This window comes from Aedes albopictus, chromosome 1, assembly GCF_035046485.1.
Source record: "Aedes albopictus strain Foshan chromosome 1, AalbF5, whole genome shotgun sequence".
NCBI classification, from domain to species: Eukaryota; Metazoa; Arthropoda; class Insecta; order Diptera; family Culicidae; genus Aedes; species Aedes albopictus.
In genome coordinates, this window is record NC_085136.1 from 300,642,030 (window position 1) to 300,666,218 (window position 24,189).

The 24,189-nt window shown below is 40.9% G+C and overlaps 1 protein-coding gene across 2 annotated transcripts in view; it reads right to left on the reverse strand.

The window, feature by feature from the left end:
• The window catches only part of LOC109408847 (protein catecholamines up), a 519,706-nt gene extending 497,219 nt beyond the window's left edge, over nt 1-22,487 (reverse strand). The window contains exon 1 of one of the 2 annotated variants that reach the window (XM_029863770.2): nt 20,943-22,487. The gene's annotated coding sequence lies outside the window, so the exon portion shown is untranslated. The remainder of the gene's footprint in view (nt 1-20,942) is intronic. The other variant, XM_029863772.2, reaches the window with a different exon arrangement.
• Nucleotides 22,488-24,189: the final 1,702 nt, after the last annotated feature.

The following is a 24,189-nucleotide window of genomic DNA, read 5'->3' on the forward strand; positions in this document are numbered from 1 at the left end:
CGGAATGCTGTAAATAACGTTAATCTCCAATGTTGTAGTTATAATTTAAAAGCTTTTTATTGTTGTGATATTGTTTATCAAATATTTGTACACTCTCAATATCACAAAAATAACTTAGTTTGTTCAATAACAAAATATGTTATTTGAATGTTGTTCAATAGGTGCATATCAATAGATGTATATGTAATAACAAAATAAGATTGTCCAACAAAACATGTTATGGAAAAGTAATTCCTTGATAAGTTAATAATAATAAAACAAGTTATGTTATTTTTTAATTATTGTTTTGCTATTCTCTTCTGCTCGGGTAGGAATACCTATTTTTTGGAGAATGAATAAATTACAGCAGGAATTACTGGAGGAATCCCAGCAATAAAATCCTTTTGGTAATGCCAGAACAATTACTGGGTGAGTCCTTGCAGAAATTTTTGGAGGAATCCGAAGGGGGATTTTCTGGAACAGTTAATGGAAAAATCTCTTCAGATGTCTCAGTAAGAATTTCTGGAGGAATCCCTGCAGACAATATTGGAGGGTTTTGAGAGCAAAATCTGAATGTATCCTTGGAGAAATCACTGGAAGAACCATTGCGGAAATGTTTGGAAAATACATGGAGGAATTCATGAAGAAATTCTTGGCGAAATACTTGGGTTGGATTCCCTGGAGGAATACCAGGAGAAGTTCCTGAGGGAACTCTTGAAAGTATTTCTTCAACAATATCAGCAGGAATCCCAGAGAGAAGCCCATCCGGTATTCCTAAAGACAATTCTCTAGGAATGCATCAACAAATGTTTGATGGGCTTCCTCTAGCAGTTCTTGTTGGATCGATTCAGAGTTTTTTTTTTCGAAGAATTTTAAACATATTCTTATACATATTCCTTCTGTGATACCTTCAAAATTGTCTCCAGAGATTTCTCCAAGGTTCTTCAGAAGTTTCTTGTAGGACTCCTTTAGAAATACCTACTAGAATTTTCCTAGGAATTCTAGCTGAGATTTTTTAAACAATTTTAGCTGGCATTGCTCAAGAAACTGCTCTTGGACGCCATTCTAAAAGTCCTGAAGGAATCCCTGCAGACATTGCCTGAGAAATCTAATCCAAATTTCCTGGTGGATTCTACCAGAAATTTATGAATGTTTCCTAGCATCATTTTTCATTCATTTCCTCATTCTTCAGAACAAACACGAGAAAGAAAAGGATGGAAGAGGGAGCAGAAAGAGGTGTATTGCTCATTATAAAGAACAACTTTAGAGAACACTTGAAAGTTTCCAAAAATCTATAAAAAAAAGTTATATCGCAAAACCTATTACAAGGGGTCGTCCACGAAAATGACACAAAGCATTTAAAAGTTAAGCAAATGAGGTGATAGTTTGTTCGGCAAATACATTTTTCTGCAACTTTGCAGAAGACACCAATACGCTATATTCATTTTCAAGAAAAGTAAATTCCTATCGTCCTAGGTGGATTAATCACAAAGGAGAAAATTACAAAATAAAAGGGGTACTCACTAAACAGACTAAATTGCTGCGTAAGCCATGATTTTCTGCTTATTTGAAATGTTTCATTATTTTGCGAATGATATAATCGAAGATTGCCTTGGTGATCGCGATGTTTAACCAGTTTAATCGGTTTACGCTGTTTAGTGAATCCCCCTAAAGTGTTAAGTATATAGAACAAACTCTTCTAAGACACCATACCACTGAACTTAATACAAGAAGCTACAACGAATTGATTATGTATGTGAACTCCAGTATACTGTAGTAAGGGGTTTCTCCAGAGATCATGTCCGGTGGCCACATCCGGTAGCTCCTTAACGGTATGCGTGAAATTCAATAAATTTGCCGAAAAATACCCTCGTGGCAACGCGTTTCTCAATACCCTGAAAGGGAGGAGGGGTCAGAGCGATGCCACACCCAGATATTGGAAGACCAACTAACCGCATTTAATTAAAAATTGGTTTCAAAACGTTGATTGAATGGTCTTTGAAGAGTACCTGTTTGAAAAAAGTAGTTCGTCTAAGGCTGTTAAGGGTTGATCACCACAGCAGACGGAATCCCAAATCGACAACGTCCTGATTGACGGACGGCACTTCTCCGACATTATCGTCGTTAGAATCAATCATGGCGCTAACATCGACTCTGACCACTACCTGGTGTTTGTAAAAATGCGACAAAAACTCTCTGCGATCAACAGCGTACGGTACCGACGGCCGCCATCGCACAGATGCAGAATGTCGACGCAGCGTTGCCGGACAAGGACGAGCTCAATAAAGCCCCTCTAGAGGACTGCTGGAGTACGATAAAATAGCCATCAACAACGCAGCTGAGACCAACTTCAGGTATGGGGAACAGAGTCAAAAAAAAATACAATTTTTTCGACGATGAGAATAGAGATTTTGGAAGAGAAGAACACAGCGACGGCGGTCATGCTGCAGCATGGGACCCGACAGAACGTGAAGCGATAAAAAAAATCGGAAAGTGCAGATCTGTCTCTTCCAAGAAGAAGCGAAATATGAACAAATGGAGCTGCCGTTCATAAGAAACACGGAAGTTCTACCAGAAGCTCAACGCATCCCGAAAAGACTTCGTGGCTGACGGACGTAAGGTGAACGAAATGTGGAAGCAGCACTACTACAAACACCTATTTAGGAGCTGAAATAATCAAGATGGATTCGGAAAAGTTGGCCGGGGATGTAGGAGTCTGAACAACTGCCGGAGGAGAGGAAGGAAGGAGTCGTTTGCCCCATCGACAAGAACGGTGGTAAGGTGGAGTGCGAGAACTTCAGAGCGATTACAATTCTAAATGCCGCCTACAAAGTCATATCCCAGGTCAACTTCCGTCGTCTTTCATCCAAAGTTAATAAGTTTGTGGAAATTTATCAAGTTGGACTGTGGGTGAATGCGTCAAAAACAAAGTACATGCTAGCAGGCGGAACCGAACACGACCTGTTCCGTCTAGGTAGTAATATTCATCTATCTCGGATCCTTACTGAGGGCAGACAACAATGCTAGCCGGGAAATACGAAGGCGCATCATCAGTGGTAGTCGTGCCTACTACGAGTTTCAGAAGAATCTGCGGTCTAAAAAGATGCACCAGGTTTTTTTTTAATAAGACCGGTCCTCTACGGGCACAAGGCATGAACCATGCACGAGGAGGACCTGCAAGCACTCGGAGATTTCGAGCGACGCGTGCAAAGGACGATCTTTGGCGGTGTGAAGGAGAAGGATGAACCACGAGCCCACTGTACTTTACGGCGAACGAAGCATCCAGAAGGTGACCAAAACCGGAAGGATACGATGGGCAGGACATGTTGCAAGAATGCTGAAAAAAACCCTGCAAAGCTGCTATTCGTGACTGATCCGGATGGTGCAAGAAGGCGTTGACCGAGAAGCCGTTGGGCGTGACCGAGGATGGAGAGTGGCAGCCACAAACCGAGTATTGTGGCGTACTATTGTTGATTATATCTTACCTTAATGTGATGTTGAGCAAATAAATGAATGCATGTACTTCTTCGATTTTCTCATGAACTACATTAGTTCTTCCATTGTCGCAAAGCCCCTTCTACCGCAATCGAACAGCGGTGATAAATGGAGTTCCAGCGTAATTAAGACCCGGTCCGCACTTAAATTGGAATAAGATTATGGTAGTTACAGTAGATTAAATACACCGTACTGCTGCACATGCTCCGAACGACGATCATTGAATTTTTATGTAAGTGACCGGGTAAGTCCTGACTGGTAGGGATCGTCACACGCCGCCGTTGGGTTTGATGGTATCAACTTCAAGTTCCATTTCTTGGAATAATTGGAACCCCGCGATCGATTGCGGGAAGTGACCGACGGCGGCGGCGGCGGTGATTATCTAGGAAGTCGATGGCTCCCTGGTTCTTCCAGTTGCTAGGGGGATGCCCATTCTAGGAAGCGGCTTTGCTAACCGGTTAGACTTCGAGAATGGTGTGATTGTGCCCAATTTGCCGCAAGAAACGGGGCGTGGGTAAGCTTTGTGTTTCCAAGTGCTCCTCAAGATCTTGATAATGATGGGCTTGAAGTGGTTCGCGCGAAAGGGAAAGTCAGGACGGTTCCCGTCACTGGCTGGCGCTGACCTTGATCCAGGCTGGTGGTCCCATGGGCGGATTCTATGGGAACTGGAAACACGAAGAAACTAAGGATGTGGGCTAATGGCTTGTGAACAGTAGCAATAACGTTGGTTCAGCTGAACTCTTGAACGTAGAAGAGGGGCGAAGCCTTCTGCAGAGGTTGACACATGCAGTGTTCAGTAAAGTTCGAGAGAACAATAAAAGCCATCCAGTCAGTGATAGCTTTCGTATATTATTATAAAAACGAAATATTCCTCACTATGATGGATAACTCTAACAGTACATTAATTGACGTTTTATTTATTTTTCAGATGAGCAAATATTGCATTTTATCCACATCATCCACGCTTGGCAGCCGTGTGTGAAATTTTCGTCTGATAAAAACCATTCGCTCGATTGACTTGGTTTCCATTTCAAATGACGGTGAAAGTCCCATAAAGCAAGTGATTATTTCATCTAGGTACCGACCGCGCAGTGATCGCCATAAAACTTTCCAATAAAACATCACCCAATTATAGATGTCACTGGTAATTTGATTCACCACTATTAACAACAGCAGGAGAGGACCCACTACTGGCCTAAAGTTGCCTCTATCAGCGCAAACACCCGCACTCTCGCACATTCCGTACATTGGAGCCGAACAATGTGCATTCTCTGCCAGTTGCTACCGCATTCAACACTTTCGCTATATCTATGCACATAAATATCACGGGTGCTGCACCCGATTAAAAAGTGCTAAAACAAAAGCTGCAACATAAAATTGAATTTAACAGCCTGCGCCAGGTAAAGTGGGTATCACCATGCGTGTCTGCAAACCACGACCACGATCCAGAGACAGAGAAAAAAAGTGAAACCCGAAAAACGGCGCGGCATGACTTCCGCTTTCGGCAGCGGTTGTGGTCCAATTTTTTACAACCTTGCGCTGCAACCAAGTTACCTAGATCCCAAACGAACCTCCGCCGTGCCCCGAGAGGAGAGGATCGATTCACGCATACCGGCGGCATCAAGAATCACGTAATCGCTATAGCGTATGAGCTTGATCGTGGTTACTCCACATCCACAGCAGAAGAGCGGTGATCTTCAGAAGCCTGGACCACGTCCGAACACGAAACTCGCGCAGTTGCAGCACCACCGGCCGGTATAGGTCGGTGGCTGCTTTCACTTTCGACGACACCCTTCTACCACCCAGCGGAGTTGCTGACTACATCCCATGCCTCTGGCTGATCGGGAGTTGCGTTAATCGGATGTAATTCATATTATTGCATCCGATGAGAGCGAGCGGTCGAGTGATAAAAGTACCAGCAGCACCAGGTGGAAGTCGCGGTTACGAAACTGTGCGATAGCGCGCTCAACGCGAGGTTTATGGTTTTGTTGAAGGTGGTTTCCAGTGCAGTAAAGTGGGCTGTAAAACGGTGAGTCGAAAAGGAGAGCGTCCAACATAGCTTTGATCTTCACAAGTTCCAACCTCATGCTTCCACGGGTCAAGCGATGACAAAGACCGCCAGCTAAGAGTTGTGTGCTTAGCTGGTAATGCAGCCTGGGCACTGGTGTCATTCTGACTTCAGCTAGATTGAGGAGGTACGTACCGAGCGTCTGTTCACCAAGGAGGTGCGGCTCAAACAGCGTCTGTTCTGGCTTCCAGCGACTGAGTATGAAATCTTGTATCGCGTCAGGCATAAGAGGTAGCCGCTTCAACGCGATGTAGGCAGCGCGGCCCGGTAGGGTAGCCTGCTGAAAACCTTCAAACACCAAAAAAAAAAAGCAATAGTAGAGTAAACTGATTGATTCAACGGCAACAGACCCGGCAACGAATGAGGGACAACGAAGTCAGATCTTGGAACGTGGAAACTTTGAATGAACTCACACGTGTTGGGCTCCGGCTCGTTAACTGCGGAATGTCGGCGTTAACCTGGCAGCTGTCCAGGAGAAACGCTGGCCCAAAACCGGAAAACGCGAATTCCAAGCGGTGGATCCCTTCACTAATACTTCTCTTAAGGCGAAACTGGAAGCATTTCCTCACTTTTTGGTTTTTGATTTTTTATTAAATAACGAAGCAATATTTTCAAAATCGGTTTTCGTGCACATGTAGAGTATGGATCAAGGTATGTTCTGATTTTTTTTTTTGTAGTGGAAAATGTTTTTCGTTTTTGCAGAAACCATTTTTGAACAAAATTTCACAAAAAAAAAATGGTTTCTGCAAAAATGGAAAACATTTTCCACCTCAAAAAAATCCAGAAGATACCTTGATCCATACTCTACATGCGCACGAAAACCGATTTTGAAAATATTGCTTCGTTATTTAATAAAAAATTAAAAACCGAAAAAATGAGAAAACACTTCCAGCTTCGCCTTAAGTACCACATTGACTACTGCGGCGGCGATAAGGCAGTAAGGAGTTGACTTCAAAGTGATCGGGAAACAGATGAAGCGAGCTATTCGGTGGTAGTCGATAAGCGACCGAATCTGCGTGTTGAGGATGAGGGGCAAATTCTCCAATTACAGCCTGATCTGCATCTATGTGCCAACTAACGATAAAGCCTATGACATGAAGGATGAGTTCTAAGAGATCTTACGGAGCTACGAAGCTTACGGAGAGTGCCCAAAACAAGATGGCAAAATAGTCATCGGAGATGAAAATGCGCAGATCGGTAGATAAAGTTTCTTTCGACCTGTCATTGAAACGGAAAACCTTCTCTCCGTTGTCAACGATAATGGTCTGCGCCTTGTGACATTCGCTGCTGCTAAGCATGAAATGGCAACCAGCAGTACAGTCTGCTTTGTACGTAAGAATATCCGAAAACACTCCTGGCGACACCCGCATGGTGAAATTTGCTTTCAGATAGACCACGTACTGATCGACGGGATACATTTTTTGGACATCTGAGATGTAAGGTCCTACACAGGCCCGAACATTGACTCGGATCATTATCTTGTAGCCGTAAAAATCCGGACGCGATTATCCAGCGTCACGAGTTCAAAAAACAACAGAACGATGCGTTTCAATATCCAACGCTTGGCAGCCAAAAGGGTTGCTGCACAGGAGTATCAAAAGCTAAACGAGAGGATAGGTTAGACCAACGGATCTGGAGATGTCAACAGTTTATGGGAGTTTATCCATGAAGAAGTAACAACAACAGCCCAAGAGGTGATAGGTACCGCTCAGCGACGCCAACGTAATGGTTGGTTCGACGAGGAGTGTCGAATGAAAAGAATACCGCAAGAAGTCGAATGCTAGTGGCCGGTACCCGGCTCAATAGGAAGCGATACAGGGTGGCAAGAGCAGCAGAGAATCGAATCCACCGCAGAAAAAAAAAAAGGCAGCACGAAGAGAGTGTGATTGCTGAAGCGCAAGAAAATATGGACAGGAACAATTTACGGAGGTTTATGCAACTGTCAATAGTAATAGTGCGCGGTACAAGACTACGCCAGTGGTCGCCATGTGCAATGACCGGGAAGAAAATTTGCTGACAGACAAAACAACGATGGCAGCTAAGTGAAAGAAGCACTTCGAAGAATTGTTGAATTGTAGCAGTGAAGCAGTACCCAGGAACAGTATAAGCGTAATGGTTGACGGCCAAGCAGTGGAACCACCAAAACTGGAAGAAGGCCCTCAAGGAGCTGAAAAGCACGAGATACCGGTCGAACTTCTTAAGCACGGAAGCGAGCAGCTACATCAATCAATCCACCAGATTATTGTAAAGATTTGGGACGATGAAGAATTACCCACCAGCTGGTTGGATGGACTCATGTACCCAATCTACAAGAAAGGGCACAGACTAGAGTGTGTCAATTACAGGGGGATTTCTCCTTTTAAATTCGACATATAAGATACTGTCGCGTTCAACAGACTGAGACCTCTTGTAGAGTCCTTTGTCGGCCATTACCAGGCTGGTTTTCGTGACGGCCGATCAACGACGGATCAAATGTTTAACCTAAAAATGATACTAGATAGATTTCGAGAATATAATTTGCAGCCTCACTATCTGTTGATTGATTTTAAAGCAGCGTACATGGTTTTCCCGCGAAACTGATTAGGCTGATACAAGGGCTGATACGCGTAACGTTGGATGGATCAAAATCAAGTGTTCGGATCGCAGACAAAGTGTTTACCTCATTTGTGGCCTTGGATGGATGGAGAAGCAAGGTGATGCTCTTTCAAAAATGTGTTGTTCAACACTGCACTCGAAGGACTGATTCAAGGGTTTGGCGTGCAGAAGAAAGGCACTATCATCACACGGTCGCACATGCTTCTTGGCTTTGCGGGCGATATTGATCTCATCGGCATCGATTGTAGGGCAGTGGAAAAAGCTTATGATCCCTTGAAGAGAGAGACAGCGAGGATAGGCTTGGCGATTAACCTTACCAAGACGAAGTATATGATATCTGGTAGAGACAAAGGCAGGCGTAATGATGTTAGTGTTGAGGTAGTGATTGATGGAGATGTGTTTGAAGTTGTTGAAGAATTTGTTTATCATGTATGTGACAATGACGTTTCCCGTGAAATGGAACGGCGTATTGCAGCTGGCCCTATGGCCTTTTACGGATTGCGTAACCAGCTTTTTTTTTATTCCTGTTCGGGTTTGTCACTGCGACCAGTTTTTAGATCTATTGTGACATTACCCGTATCCTTAGTGTAGTGCATGTCGCATTACTCAATTGCCATTGAGGGGCAATAAAGTATCGATTTTGATACAGTTTTTGTTTTGTTTTCTTAGAAAACAAAACAAGAGTACTGATATTGGTCATGCATCGGAAACCTAGCATCACCCTTGTTTTACTGCTAAATTCTCCCCAGTAGGAAGTTTAGGACCCGGGTTTTAACATTAGCAGCAATATCATTCCAACAATGAAACAGGTGTTCAGTAATAAGGATTCTAGTATGTTCCTTGCGTACTAGCATTTTCCAGTCTTCGAAGAGTTAGTACATACATGGATCCCTAACCCAATTTGATTTCCTTTGCATTGAGTTTAGCCTCAGATGGTGAGGTTTTTAACTATATGCAAAGTAAAGTTGGTAAACTTAGTTTTGTTCAAAGACTGGAAGTCATCACAACACCAGTAACAAGGACTAAATACTATAATGCCTATAATTATCAGAACACATATTCCAAAATTGAAAAATAGGACGACACTAGATTTCGGTTTGGTAGATCTAACACCGCAACGCAACCCAAAAAGGCGATCTACCCACGCTACGGGCTCCGTTAAAGATTGAGCATCTTTTAAACCCCCTCAACCATTCATCCCTCAGCACGGGTCGCCTGACACCTTGGATTGGGGTTACCTGTTTGGTGGACTTTTACCCCCGGAACAGGTGATCCGTAGTGCTATTCTAAGCCGGCAGCTACACGGACCGTGCGTAACCAGCTTAGGTCCCGTAACTTTCAAACGCAAACGAAATTCGCTCTATATAAGACGCTAATTCGTCCGGCTACCCTCTACGATCACGAGGCGTGGACGTTAAAGGAGATAGACCGAAAATCTGTAGGAATTTTTGAGCACCAAGTGCTGCGGATAATTCTCGGAGGGAAACAAGAACATGAAGTGTGGAACAGACGCGTAAATCACGAGTTGTACCAAGTGTATAACAATGCGAATATTGCGAGACGGATAATATACGACAGACTTCAGTAGGCTGGACACGTAGTGTGAATGTCGGAAGAAAGAATAGCGAAAACAATATTCAGCAGGAAACCAGTTAGAAGTCGACGATTTCATGAGCGGCCGCGAACGCACTGGCTGCACCCAGTTGAAGAAGATCTTCGATCCCTACACGTTCGGGGAAACTGGAAGACCATCGCCCACCAAGACCGACGAAGATGGTGCTCTACTATCCTCTCGGCGTTCAAGTAAAGTTACTTTGTAGCCAACAATATGCATGTCCAAGGAACTCGGAAATTTCCGCGACAAAAATTTTCTCGATCGACCGGTAATAAAACAGATAGTTTCAGAGTTACCTTGTCTGGAACCTTACTTAGAGATACATTTCGTAATACTTGGCCTTCTTCGTGCATTAGCTAACGTTCACGCCGCATACGTAGGGTACGCTTAGCGTGCCTGTTTGGCTCATAATGACCCCGCAATGCCCGACTAAAGTTAATTATTTAAATTCACTTGTAGTTCATCAAAGTGCTGCACTCAAAAACACATCGAACTTGTTGATGAGGCAAGACTCTGTCTGTCTGTACTAAAACTTTGAGATAATGGTGACGATGAGGTCCACGCGCAGTGCACCCATATCTCACGGGCTAATTAGGGCTCAGTACCTCCATCATTAGATATTGACGTTGGCGCTGAAACGGTGGTGGCTTGACTACGGCAACTTTCGTTGCTTTCTTCAGCAGCGGCACTCACTCTAAGGCTTGCATAATACGCACAGTGCGGTGCGGCAAGGCGGTTTCCCAATTCTGATTGCACGTGTTTCGATTCGTTTGAATATTGGCGGTATTTTTTTTTTCTTCCAATACGCCCGCCAATGCGTAATGCGCTTTTGATCGATGCGACACGCGTTCGAAAGTGGAAGAAGATCGATTAGCTCGCTGTCAATTTTAATTAGGAAAAAATATCGTTGAACATTACATTTTATTTACGAATTGACAATTTTGTGATCATTGACTTACATGATTTTAAATCAATAAAGTAGGACGTATAACCAACAAACACATTGAGGTCGAACAGTAATGTGTCCAGGTTCAGGTTTTTTTTATCTTTATTATCGAGACTTTCAGCCCGAGGCTGGTTCGTCTCCGCGGTTCAGGTTTACGTCTGCAGCGAAGCTTCAATAAAAATAGAATTATTCCATTCAAGCCCGACCTTTGAGTATAGCAATAAGCGAATTCAACAACGCATTCGCGTTTGTGCCCACTGTGGATTGGCATTTAGGCCGAAAAAGAGATGGGTTTGTGAAAAAGGAATGTTTACGGTGTGGCTTTGAAGTCAGTTTGGTTTTCTATTCCGCAGAATCATTACTTGATCTATGGCTTAGTTGGTTAAAGCGCCAGTCTAGCGAATACGGAGTGGTAATTCAAATCTCACCATAAAGCGATTTTTTCACAAATTCCATTTTTCAATTTGTCAATTAGCAACATTTCGTGTCTACTCCAGTATGTTTCAGACATGCCTAAGGTATAACTTTTTTCAAAGGCGTCAGATTCCTTCGCGGTCTTCGACAAAGTTGTTTGGCATATAGTCACCTACAATAATACCAAAGGGTTTGATTATTGAACGCTTACAGCGCCACCTAGCGGCAAAATTCGAAAGCTTAAAATTTCTGCATACATTTCGCCAAATTTTCCCATACAAACTTCAAGCGTTTTGAGCGCTTCCTTAGGCTCAACCGATTTTGCTAAAAATTTTAACGTAGCTTCTGGGCGTCCAAAACAACTGATTTAGGAGGTAAGACATTTTTAGAAATTTTTGTTTTTCATATATGTAAGTGTGGGCCACCCATTGATTTCTTGGACAATGTCATCTGGGATTATTTCAGAAATACCCCCAGTAGTTTTTTCTGTGACTTTTTCAAAAATTACTCAAGGAATTTGTCATCTTGAAGCTGAGCCACGGGTTTCCGCAAAAAAACCTTTTAAAATTCTTCCTGGGATTCCTACAAAAAAAATCCTTTAAAGAGAATATCTAATGCTGAATAAGTTAATGCGTGTATTCATTCCTTCATGTATTTCAAACGGATTTCCTCTTAAAAATGAATGTTTTTTGGAGGAGTTTTTCTAAGGGATTTCTATGAGTGTCTCCAGAAATTCTTCCTAACGATTTTTTTTTTCAAACTATGATATTCCACTAGGAAAAACTTGGAAATTAGAAGACGCAGAATGTTGATTAGTTGACAACTTGAGATATGAAATTGTGAAAAAAAAATCACGTTCTGGAGAGATTCGATCCACGAATCCGTATTCGCTAGACCGGCGCTTTAACCAACTAAGCCACAGAACAAGTAACGGTTTGGTGGAACAGAAAGCCAAACTGACTTCGGGCCTACGCCATACTAAATATACACCGGCAACACATTCGCTCTCGCTTGTATATGTAATTAGAAGGCACATCTGCGAGCGTATTGAGAGGCTGGTTTCTAAGCCGAAAAGAGATGGAATTGTGAAAATATGAGTGTTCATGGTGTGGGCTCGGAGTTAGTTTGGCCTTCTATTCCGCAGAACCGTTACCTGATCTGTGGCTCAGTTGGTTAAAGCGCCGATCGAGCAAATACGAATTCGTGAGTGCGAATCCCACGAGAACGCGATTTTTTTTCACAATTTCATCTCTCAAGTTGCCAATTAATCAACATTCTGAGTCTTCTAAATTACAAGTTTTTCCCAGTACGTTAAGTTGTACCAGAACAAGCCTGTAAAGGGCAACATAGACGTGTGATGCAATTCCAGGAGATTTTATTGCACAAAAAATTCTTTGAGAAACTCCTTTAAGGTTTTCATTATAAAATTTCTGTATTTTAACATGGATTTCTCCAGAGGTTTTTTTCAGTTATCGACAGCATAATAATATATGTCATTTTGGCATAATTCTTCATTACACCAACAAAGCTAGCCATGAAAATGTTTGACACTTGACAGGTCATTTTGACAGACCACACACATGCACGAAAAAGACGGATCATATACTCTACTTTATCGAACTTGTTGCCGTCCTTTTCATGCTCATGTTACATCTGTCAAAATGACCTGAGAATTGGGTTCTTTAGGGGTATCCAGATTATTTAATAATCAGATTCTCCACCCAAATATTAGTCAAAATCCAAAATTTCATAATTTTTGGAGTCCGGGAACTATTTTTAAAATGCATTCAAAGTTTGTATGGGGATGTTTTTTGTTCGAGTCGAACTGTCATTTTATCGATTTATCTATCCACGAAAATTAAAACTGTTTTGTTAATTTAACCATCAAAACAAAGGTGTTGAAATCCAGTAAAACCACGTTATACTCAGAAAAATGAGCTCTTTCGATTAGGCTAGAAAAAATAGCAATATTTTATTCATTAAACAACCCAATTGTCAGTCATTTTGAGGTTAGGTTCGTTGGTGTAATAAAGAATAACTGTATAATGGAATCAGTAATTTTTATGTTATTTACATATCTAATTTTGTTATAAACTTGTCTGTCATAAGCGGCAAAATGACAAAAATCATAACAAAAAAATATTCCTGGAAGACCAATGTAATAACATGTTTTGTTAGGTTAAATAACAACTTAATAACAATGAATCTTGCAGTGAATTTGAAAACTTGTTATTGCTGTGTTATAATTCATCACATATTTGTACATTTTCAATAGTAGAATGATAACAATACTTGGTCTTCAACAAAGTATATTATTGAAATGTTATTAAGTGGATAAATCTTAAAAACTTTATCATAACAAAAAAAGATTGCCCAACAAAATATGTTATAAAAAGTATTACTTCGATATGTTAATAATAACAAGTTATGGTATAAAAAGAGGTTATGTATTTCTGTTGTTATGAATTTGATATTCTCCTCTGCTCGGGAGGGGTTCCTCCAAATAGTTCATTCAAGCTTCTTGCTTTGGATATAATCAGGATTCTAGAATCTATACATAAGCATTTGCAATGATGTTTTCAAGGGTTTTCCAGTTCTTCCAGGTATTATTAAAAAGATTCAATCAAAAATTATTGTTTTTAAATTTCTTCAGTGGTTCTCTACAGCATTCCTCCAGGATATCCCTTCAGGAATTGCATAAGATTTTTTTTTCTGAGAATTTCTTAGGATATATCTCCAGCAGATCTCACAAGCATTCCTGCTGAAAATCTCCCAGAGCTATCTCATGAATATGTTAAGGAATTTCTTCAAAACTTCGACCAGTGTTTTTGTCTGCAATTTCTGAATACATTTATAAAAAGATCCCTTCAGAAATAACTGTAGTATTTTTTTTTAAATTACTTTCAGAGTTCCCTCAGAAGTCTCTCAAGATTTTTTTATCCCAAAAGGTGATTTTCAGGTATTCTCAGAGGCATTATCGTAGGCTTTCATGCAGGAATTGATCAAGAGATAACTACAGCTTCAGAAATATTTGTTCAGGAATAATTCCTAAAAAAAAAACAAATCCAAGAATTTCTTCTCAAAGTTTCCAAAGGCATCTCCAGGAGTTCTTACAACAGATTTATTTCTTCAAAAAATCTTCTTCAGATTTCTTAGAAATTCCTTCTTAGATTCCTTAATGAATTATTCAGTAATGTTTTTGTAGTTTCTGTAAGAACTTCTGGAAAACACAGGAAGATTACTGAACAAATTCTGCAGGGTCTCTAAAGACATTCCAGGAGACATTTCAGATGGAACTGCAAGAGCAGTTTTTATGAAAAAAAAAATCTGGTAGGAATTTCTGAAGGAATCACTGAAGGAGAATTACTCAAAGAATGCTTGGAAAAACCCTGAGAAGAATTTCTAAAGAAATCCCTGAAGGAATTGTGAAGAAATTTTTAGAATAATTTCTGAAAACTCCATGGAAGAGCTTTTAAAGAAATCTTTCGCAGATACCCCTAAAATTTCATCTCAAAGGAATTTCATACGGAGTCCTAGCACGAACTTCCAAAAGAAACCCTGAAGGAATTTCTGAACAGTAGCATCCCTACAGAAATCTTAGGATGCACGTTTGTCTGAATCTCTACAAGGATATTAGAAGAAATGCAAGGGCAATTCTTGAAAGAATCCTAGGAGGCATTACTTCAGAACTATCTGGAGAATCTTCTCGGGAAACCATTGGTGGAATTCCTAGAAAATATTCTTGAGGGATTTGCATTTCCTAGAAAAAACCTTGAAAATAAAAGTCTTGGAAGATTTTCTAGAAGTATTCCTAAAGAAATCCGTGGACGAATTTCTGAAAAAAAAAACCCTTTTAGGAATATTTGGAGAAACGCATAGATGAACGTTTGCAAAGATTCGATTAACAAAATTGAGATATTGCTAAACGAATTTCCGTAGAAATTTCTTGGAAATATTTTGGAAAAAAAGTCCTAAGGTCTCCATGGAAGCATTAAAGGAGTCATTCTAAGAGGAAATGCCGGATAAATATCTGGGATGAAACATGGAGGAATAGTTGGAAAAATCTCTTTGTTGAACTCCTGCAGGAATTCCTTCCTGAATAAGTGAAAGTAGTAATGTAAAAATCTCCGGAGGAATTTCTGCAGGATTTCCTGGGAATATTCTTGAAAAAAATTCTGGACACAATCATATGGGCATTTTCAATGGAATCCCTAGAGCAATTGCTACACAAATCTCTGGTGAACTGAACAAATACCTGAACGAATTTATGAATAAATAACTGGGAAATTTTCGGGAGAAACCACTTAAACAATTAATTAGGAAATCTTTGAAAAATGTCTAAAATAATCTCCGCAGACAATTATGATGGAATTTCTGAAGAAATTTTCAATGAAATTTTCAAACGAGTCTTAAGAAGAATTTCTAAAGTCATTTGCGATGGTGTGTCAAAAATAATCTACAGGAACCTACCTACGGATCCTGTAGAAAATCTTGAGATATTCATCAGAGAATATTCGAAGAAAGCCTTGGAAAAAATCCATTGCGAATCTCTGCAAGAATTTCTGAAAAAAAATTGCTGGAGGAGTTTCTGAAACAAACATTGATAAATGTCAAAGTCCTGGAGTAAGTTCTGAAGCAAGCCATGAAAAAATTATGGAAGAAAACATACAAGATTTCCTTCGACTTGAAATCCTTGGCTTGAGCTTGATTGACCGCCCGTAGTTGCTACTCCAGCATTGCCAGACCAGCTACACTCACACAAGGAAGCAATGAGATATCTGCCGGGGACTAGCAGGCATCTTCAGTGTGCGAGCGTAGGTGATCTTCTATTTTTAGACGACAATGGCGCCTGTCACGTCAGGATGCAGGTCAATGTGGGGAAGGGAAAGGAAGTGATGATTGCAATCGTTTGTATCCACATCAGACCAAATATACCTCTGCATCTGCACAAATTCATGCGGATGTCGGAGTGTTGGTGGGATTTTGTTGGCAGAGAGTTCACACATTGGTGTGTGAATGCCAAGGTAAGATGATAGAATTGTGTGTTATATTATTCTGAAAATGCGCGACATAGTTCGCATGATTGCATAACTTGCAGGCGTTATCTGATAGATTGACATTCTGCTGTGAAAGTTAGGAAGCAAGGAAACGGATTTTTCAACCCGTTTCTGTTCTAGCGATGGCTATAAACATGTGAATATACATGAATTGTATATGGAGAGAGGAGGGAGAAAGTAAACAGAAAGTTACAAAGTAGAAGGAAAGGGACGGGTCAGGCATTGAACCCAGGATCTTCTTCATACGAATCAGAAGCGGTAGCCACTGACTAGACCACCAAGCCCTTGGACTTGGAATCCTTGAACAAATTTTTGGAGGGATCTCATAAGCCATTCCTGGAAGAATTCCCAGGGAATTTTTAAAAGAATTTCTGAAAGAACATCTGAGATCTGAAGGAATCTTTGGAAGAGTTTCTGAAGGAGTCTGTGAAAGATTTGCTAAAAAAATCCTTGGAAAAATTTCTGGAAGAATCCTTGATTTTCTTAAAGAATCGCTGAAAGCACTTCCACGGAATCTGTGGACGATTTCTAGAAATAATTCTCGTACGGATTCCTAAAAAAATATGTAGCAACTTTTAAGAAAACCATTCATGCAGCTTTTATTGAAGATGTTTTAAAGAAATTTCTGAAGGATCCTCTAACGAAAATTCGAAGGAAATTCTAGAGGAAACTCTGAAGCAATCCATGGAACCGTACTTAACCCGATTTTCTTTTTATTTACAGATATTCCCCTAACAAGCCCAGGTTAATCATCATCATCATGGAACATGTTCAAAAGTACTTATTAAAGAAATCCGTGGAAGGCTTTTCGAAAGAAATTTGTGATGGTTTTCGTGGAGAAATATCTATCGAAAAAAAAAATAGGGAATGTTATATTAAAAATTCCTAGATTGATTTTGGGGGTAATCTAGTAAATTCTGAAGAAAACATAGAATTTTTTGAAGGAATCAATGGAAGTATTCTTGAAAATTTCTTAGATAAAACTCCGAAGTCATCCATGGCAGATTTTTTATAAAAAGCTGAGCGATCGGTAATGGTTTTTTACCGAAATCCTGTAAAAATTACCAAATTTCGGTAAAATGTTATCGTTTATCTGTCAAAATTTAACGAAATTCGGTAAACGTCACCGAATTTTCCGGTAAAAAACTTAACGGTTGAGATTTCGGTAAAAAAATTACCGAAGTCGGTGATTTTTTCCAAGTGTGTATGTCTCAACGGTGTTTGATTTAGACGTGTGCGCCGCCGCGCCGCGCCGCCGTCGCCGACGATTTTTCCACGCCGCCGCCACCAGTTAAATTGACTCGGCGCGCCGCTGTTCATATTTTTCAACGCCGCCGAACAAAACTTCCCACGCCGATGAGAAAACGACAAAGATTTTTATTCACCAACGCTTTACGAACCACCTATTTAAACCTGATAGCAATTTTTTAACAGTTTCTTTTGTTTTTTCTTCTGTATATATATTAGTTGTATTTTTCTGAAGTTCTTCTTGCCTATCTTTTGTAACATTTTTATGTGGTTTACTTTAGTGATTTCTAACAGCAATACTTTGAATATCCTCACTTATTCTATTTTACGTACAAAGTAAGTCTCTTTTGTAAACCATAACGAATAATCAACAAAATTCTTGGCAGTGATCTAGGTTCACAAACATATACTCCCACATATCTCTTGGAAAATTTGCATGGCAATTTACGAATGACATTCTTGGAGGCATATATTGCATGCAATCTTCACAAATTTCTAAAGAGGACCCTCCAGAAAATTCACCATGAGTTCTTCTAAAAAAACTCCATGCTTAAGATACTCCCCCATGGATTATTTCAGACATTTTTCCGGAGATTCTTTCATAAAACCACCCATGGATTCCTGACAATCTAACAGGGTTTTATTTTTTGGAAATAAAAAGTCCAGAATTCTTTCAGACATTTCTCAGGGGATTCTTAAAAAAAAATGTTTCTTCAGAAATATTTTTTAGTTTCTCCATAATTTTTTCAAAGAATTTCTATGGAGATCCTCCTAAAATAGCGCCATTGATTTATTAGGAAATTCCATAAATAAGGTCACGCAAAAATATCAATTTTCAACACAACATACCTCCCCCTTCCGTTCTATGGCACACTTTTTCTATAGAACTCCTCTGAAATTATCACATTCTTCGGAACCCCTCGCTCCTCAAAGCATGGCGAGTGGTTCCGAACTCTACAAATTATATTTACACAGATATTCCAGGGTTCTTTCAGAAATTCCTCTATCGGATACTCCGAAAAATCTTTTAGGGCTTCTTTTATAAACTTCTTCATGGAGTGTCTCTAGGACATTTTTCAAAAGTTCTTCCGTAATTTTGTTTTGTAATTCTAGTAGATATTCTTTCAGTGATTTCTGAAAAGAAAATCATATAGTTCATGAGTTACTCCGGGTATTCCTTAACGTATTTACCAGTAATACCTCCTGAAATTCTTCCAAGGATACCACTAAGAATTTTTCTTTGAATTCTTTAAGAAATAAAGATATATCTTCAATAACAATTTCTAGAAAGTTTTACATATATTCTTTTGGAAATTTCTAGGAACCTTTACAGAAGTTTGAGTATTTCTCCAGTTTTTCTTTCAGGGGTTCTTTTAAAACTATGTTCACGAATTCCTTTCCGAACATCCTCCATGAATTTTATTGAAAGATTTGTCTCGGATTTTTTCTTAATATGTTTTATAAATCCTTGTAGAAATTTCACCAAGGGGTTCTTAAGGAAGAGTTTCCAGAAATTCATTTAGTAACTCTTTCTAGAATTATTTCAGAAAATTCCTTAGGATTCTTTCACATAATCTTCAGGAATTAGATAAACAATTTATTCAAAAATTCCTCCAAGGATTCTTTCAGAAATTCTTCCATGAATTCCATCTAAAGCTTACTAAAGAATGCCATCTGAAATATCACTTCAGTAGTTGAATGATTTTTAATGAATGACAGTAAGATATTACTTCAAACATTTTCCAACGATTTTCTTCCAAGGAATCCCTTGGAAAATATTGTCAGGGGTTACCGAAGAAATGACTAGAAGGTTTCTCTTTGGAATGCCTCCTGCAAATCTTTCAGAAATATTTTCTGGGCTTCCTTTGGAGATTCCTCCGGAAGTTCTTTGAGATATTACTCCACAGATATTTACAGAAATATTTTATGAAATTTTATAACACATATAGGAGTTATTCTTGGAGGTTTATCGGAAAGAATTACTATAGAAATGTTGAAATAAAATCCTGATGAGATTTAATTTCATTGAAACAATTTCAGAAACAACCGTTGGAGGAGCTCCAGGAATAGTCCTCCATAGATTCACCACAAAAGTTCAGTTAATTGGACGCAGTAGTTTAAAATCCCCAACAGGGTAAGAAAAAAAAACTCCTAAGATGGTTTTGGAGAAATTTCTAGAAAAATTTAATGATAATTTTTTGGAATAATTTAAGGAAAAATATCTTGGACTAGTTTCTGATAAAATCACTGAAGGCATTTTTAAAGAAAATCCTTGAAGAATTTCTGAATTAAATCATGAAGAAGTTTCTGGAAGAATTCTTGAAAACAATTCATCGAGAATTTGTGCAAAAAATGCAGACAAAGGTACTAAAAGAATTCTTCAATAAATCCCCTTATGAATTGTTGAAGGATGATTTAGAACAAACCCTGGAAGAACTCCTGGACATACCTCTGGATTCTTGAAAAAAAGTCTTGCAGAAATATCCTGGAAAACTGGAGAATGCTGTGCAGTAATTCCAAGAAGAGATATTCTTAAGATATTCCTGGAGAAACGTCAAGAAATAAATCCTGAAGTGATTTCTTAAGGAACTGCTGAAAGAATCTTTGCTGGAAAAAAAATCTGAAAGAATTCATGAAGGAAGATTTTTTATAAATCTGTAGAAAAGTTTACGATCCCAAACGTGGAGGACTATCTGAGGATCTTCCGGGAAGTCCCCTGGAGGAGGAATTCCTGAAGAATCGGATGAAAGAATCCTTCGAGGAATTCCTGGAAAGAACCCTAACAGGACTAAAAAAAATCAGGTATTACCATGACAGCACAGATTTAAAATGAGTTTTAGAAAAACTATCCCAAGAAGAGACGAGCGACGTTGTAAATTTCTATCGAGAGGAATCTTTCATAAATTTTCTGGTAAATATGCTCAAGGATTCTCTCTAAAATTTATAGCATAATTCTTGCAAGGATTTATTGAAATCTCTGATATACATACGTTTACACAAGCGTTTACACCTTTCACGCAAAATAGACGATTGCTTTGAAAGCAAACATATTATTCTGTATTACCGGAGATGAACTAGCCTAGGTCTAAAAATCTCGATAATACAGATAAATAATAATAATAATAATAATAATAATTTTGGATTATTAGCATTTCACCAAAAAATATATCGTCACGCCGATTACGCCGCCGCCGCCGCCGCCGAATAGGGCGAACGGCGTGGCGCCGGCGTCGCCGCCGCCGCTGCCTCAAATTACTATAACCGCCGCCGCCGGTGAAAACTGCTTCGGCGCACACGTCTAGTTTGATTTGATGTTATGTGTTAAAAGCCGAATTTGTTATATGAACTGCTTCATCGAACGAACACACCTAAGAATTACCTAACTACAATATAATCACTCAGGCGAAGCTCCTCTCTAATCTTGAAGCCCAGTAGCTCCAAATCAATTGAACATTCATGAACTACCTAATGAAAAAATAAATCCTCAAACAAGCTTGTTCAACATCGTCCACATCCGTAACTTACCTGCTTCCAGCGATGCGTTGCGCCCGTAAAACACACACACCTCAACGATTGATGTCACTTTTAATTGACGGAAAAACTCCACACAAGCTTTTTCGAAACATTCACAAAAAAACGCACTCCAAAAGCGCTGAATTGATTTCACACTCCACCGGAGGAGGACCGGAACACTTCAAACAACGATGACAACGACGTCAACGAAAGGCACTCCAAATCACTCTTCACTTATTTTCCTTCCTCGGTGGAACTCTTCCTCTGGATATTTTTTTCTTCTGTTGTCGTCTACACGGGTATCCTGGGATCACTTGCAAATCTTCCAACGCTGCACTGGGTTATCTAACTGCACTTTTTTTTCGTTTGCTTCTTTCTCTTCGCTGCGCTTCCGCAGCTTTTTCAAGTATAATTTCGGGCCCAAAGTGATGTTGTCTGCGTCGATTATCACGAATTAACGATTGAGTCGGCTCCCAAGCGATGATCAATCAATTCACTGCTGCTTCCCAGCGCGTACGGCACCACGTTCATCCGAATTCACCTTCAATTAATACCTCAACAGGTTTAAGCGTCGGGCCTTCTTCACCTTCCAATTGGACGGAAAATCAATTAATTTCACTTTTGTTGCACCCACTCCTCTGCGCCGTTGTTATCAATCGCTTCACTTTACACGCTTCTCTTATCCGTCAAAATTACGAGAGATTTTCACCCGCTGCACGTTCGCTTTTCTTATCGTTTCGCTCGTTTGCACCTTGAAGATTCCTTGAGCTCGTTGCGATTCAAAACCGCACACCTACTATCTATCGGAACGTGTCGTGACGCGCCCGCGATCTTCGTTGCGTGGGCACTCACTTGCCGCGGATAAGCTCTGAAGGATGCTCCGTCGAGGACCCAGAACTTTCACAACCACCCGAAACCTTCCCGTTAACTTTTCAGCAAGCACGCCCTTAGACCTGAATGTCACCGCCGTTGAGTAATCCGTCACTGTCACTTGGCCTAGACCTGGACGCGCGCCGCGAACGCGAAACAATCTCACTCACTCACTCACTATCGAAGACTGGTGACGACCACGGGTCGTTTCTTCCGAACGTTCGCCTCACTGCAGCAGACGGTGGCGTTGAGATCTCCACGCGATCGTGCCCCTACTCCGCCGCACCAAGCCAAAAATAAAAGAACCAAAAGAAAACAAGTTTAAAACCAAACCTCGACGTCGGCCGCGACGATCACCACTCTCTTCGATGCTCTCGATCTTCGGCTTTTTTCGAAAATTACGCGAACCGTCGTCGCTACCGTACCGATCGCAAAGACGCGACGAGAGCATTGGATTTGCACACCAAATATCGCTCGGACGTTCGTTCCAACTGATCTTCGCGCGATGCAACCTCACGCGCCGTCCCGCCCGGCGATGATCGTGGCTTCGCGTCGCGATTCGGGCGTCGTCGTCGCGGCGCACAGTTGAACAAAAGAAAAAACGATCTTCTATTGTTGTGACTATTTGCTCCCAGCGAACTATGCAACGCGTGTAATTCGTCAATTTAGAGCACCGTCCGCTTGCACTTGAACACCGACCGAACGAGCACACATTCCAATCCGCAGTTGTCACACGTGCGAACGAAGATCAAGCGCATCCAGCAGCAGCACGGCCCCGTCGTCAATAGGTGTCCCGGTGTCCGATCCGAGTCCTAGTCCGATCGAATGCCAGTCAGTGTTTAGTCAGACTCAAATTCATCTAGATGAAAATCGCGCGTCTAGCTAATTGCACACCCCAAACAACGCGAAGCCATTAGCGCTCGGGGTTCGGGCCATTGTTCTAGAGTTCTCACCTAGCATCGGAAAATCGTTTGTACCCGTCGTCGTAGTCGTCGTTGATGAACCATGTACTCTAGTCAATTGAAGTCATGCAACCGACGGACGCGCGACTGACAGCGATCGCAGTTTGTGGAATGGAATTTTGCTGTTCGCGTTATGTGATTGAGCGTGACGCTGCTGTGCTGACTGATGAGCAACCCCTAGTCAAACATGCGGTGGACTGTATCTAGTACTGTACTATGTAGCTGATGTGCGCGGTCGCGGTGCGACGAAGCCCGACGAGAGATGGAGAGAGAAGTGGATCACCTTCGCGGTTTGGTTTGTTTCCTCCTTTCCACACAACAACAACGCGCCGCGGCAACGCAACGATCGATTGAGCACTGACTAACTTGATGTTTTACATCGATCACACACGTTGCACACGTTCGGGTTGGAATGGATTCGATGTGCGGGATCCTCTGCAGTCCCGGCGTCAGGTGTTTCGGACGGTCATGACTTACTGATGCCTTTGCCTGTGCACTAGGAAATCGATCCGATGTCAGCGTGTTGTAGCGCGGCGGTCACGACGACGACGCAGGGAACAGCTGTGCGTGAGAGAAAGAAATGGAACAGGTATTAGAATGCAGACCAGGTTGCAGGTTGGATTGGAAATGTACGTGTACGGAATTATTGATCAGGCGCGTGGCTGCTAGTATATTTTCCGGGAGGAGCGTGCCCTAAATTGAGTGGAAAAAATATTGCATTTTTTTTACTGTAAATGAAATAAACTTCATCTCCTAGATGCCATTTCATCATCAAACTTTTTGTATGGTAATATGCTGATTACGAATAGTCCGCCTAGAATTGATGAACTCGAATGCACTTTCATTGTAGAGGCGCTAGGTAAGATAAAAGAGAATCGACATCAAAATCGTTTGTTTTCATCCAATTTAAACATTTCCTTCTTCAGAAATAGCTTATACGATCACCAGGAATAAATCTGTAGGGAGTCGATGCCTGAAATGGATCGGATCTACACTGTCCCTATTCGCATAACAGTCCCATGTTTGCTGGGTTTCCTATTCACATGGGACTGTTGTGCCAATGGGGGCAATACAGCAAGTTCTATCGAAGATCGACTCAGCTTCTTTCGTGCTGCCACTTGGGACAAAAAAACAGTGGACAAAAAGTCAGAATATCCTCGAGATATCCTCAGTCAAGCCTTTTTTTTTCAAGCGTTAGCGCCAGCAACGTTCATTGCCAACGGAAGAGTCATATCGCAACAATCTGCGAACTGGATTCTCAGACCTCCGTTCACGGAACTTCTCCAACATTATCGACGTCAGGACCTATCGCGGCGCCAACATCGACTCCGACAACTATCTGGTGATGGTCAAACTGCGCCCAAAACTCTCCGTCATCAACAATGTACGGTACCGGCGACCGTCACGGTACAACCTAGAGCGACTGA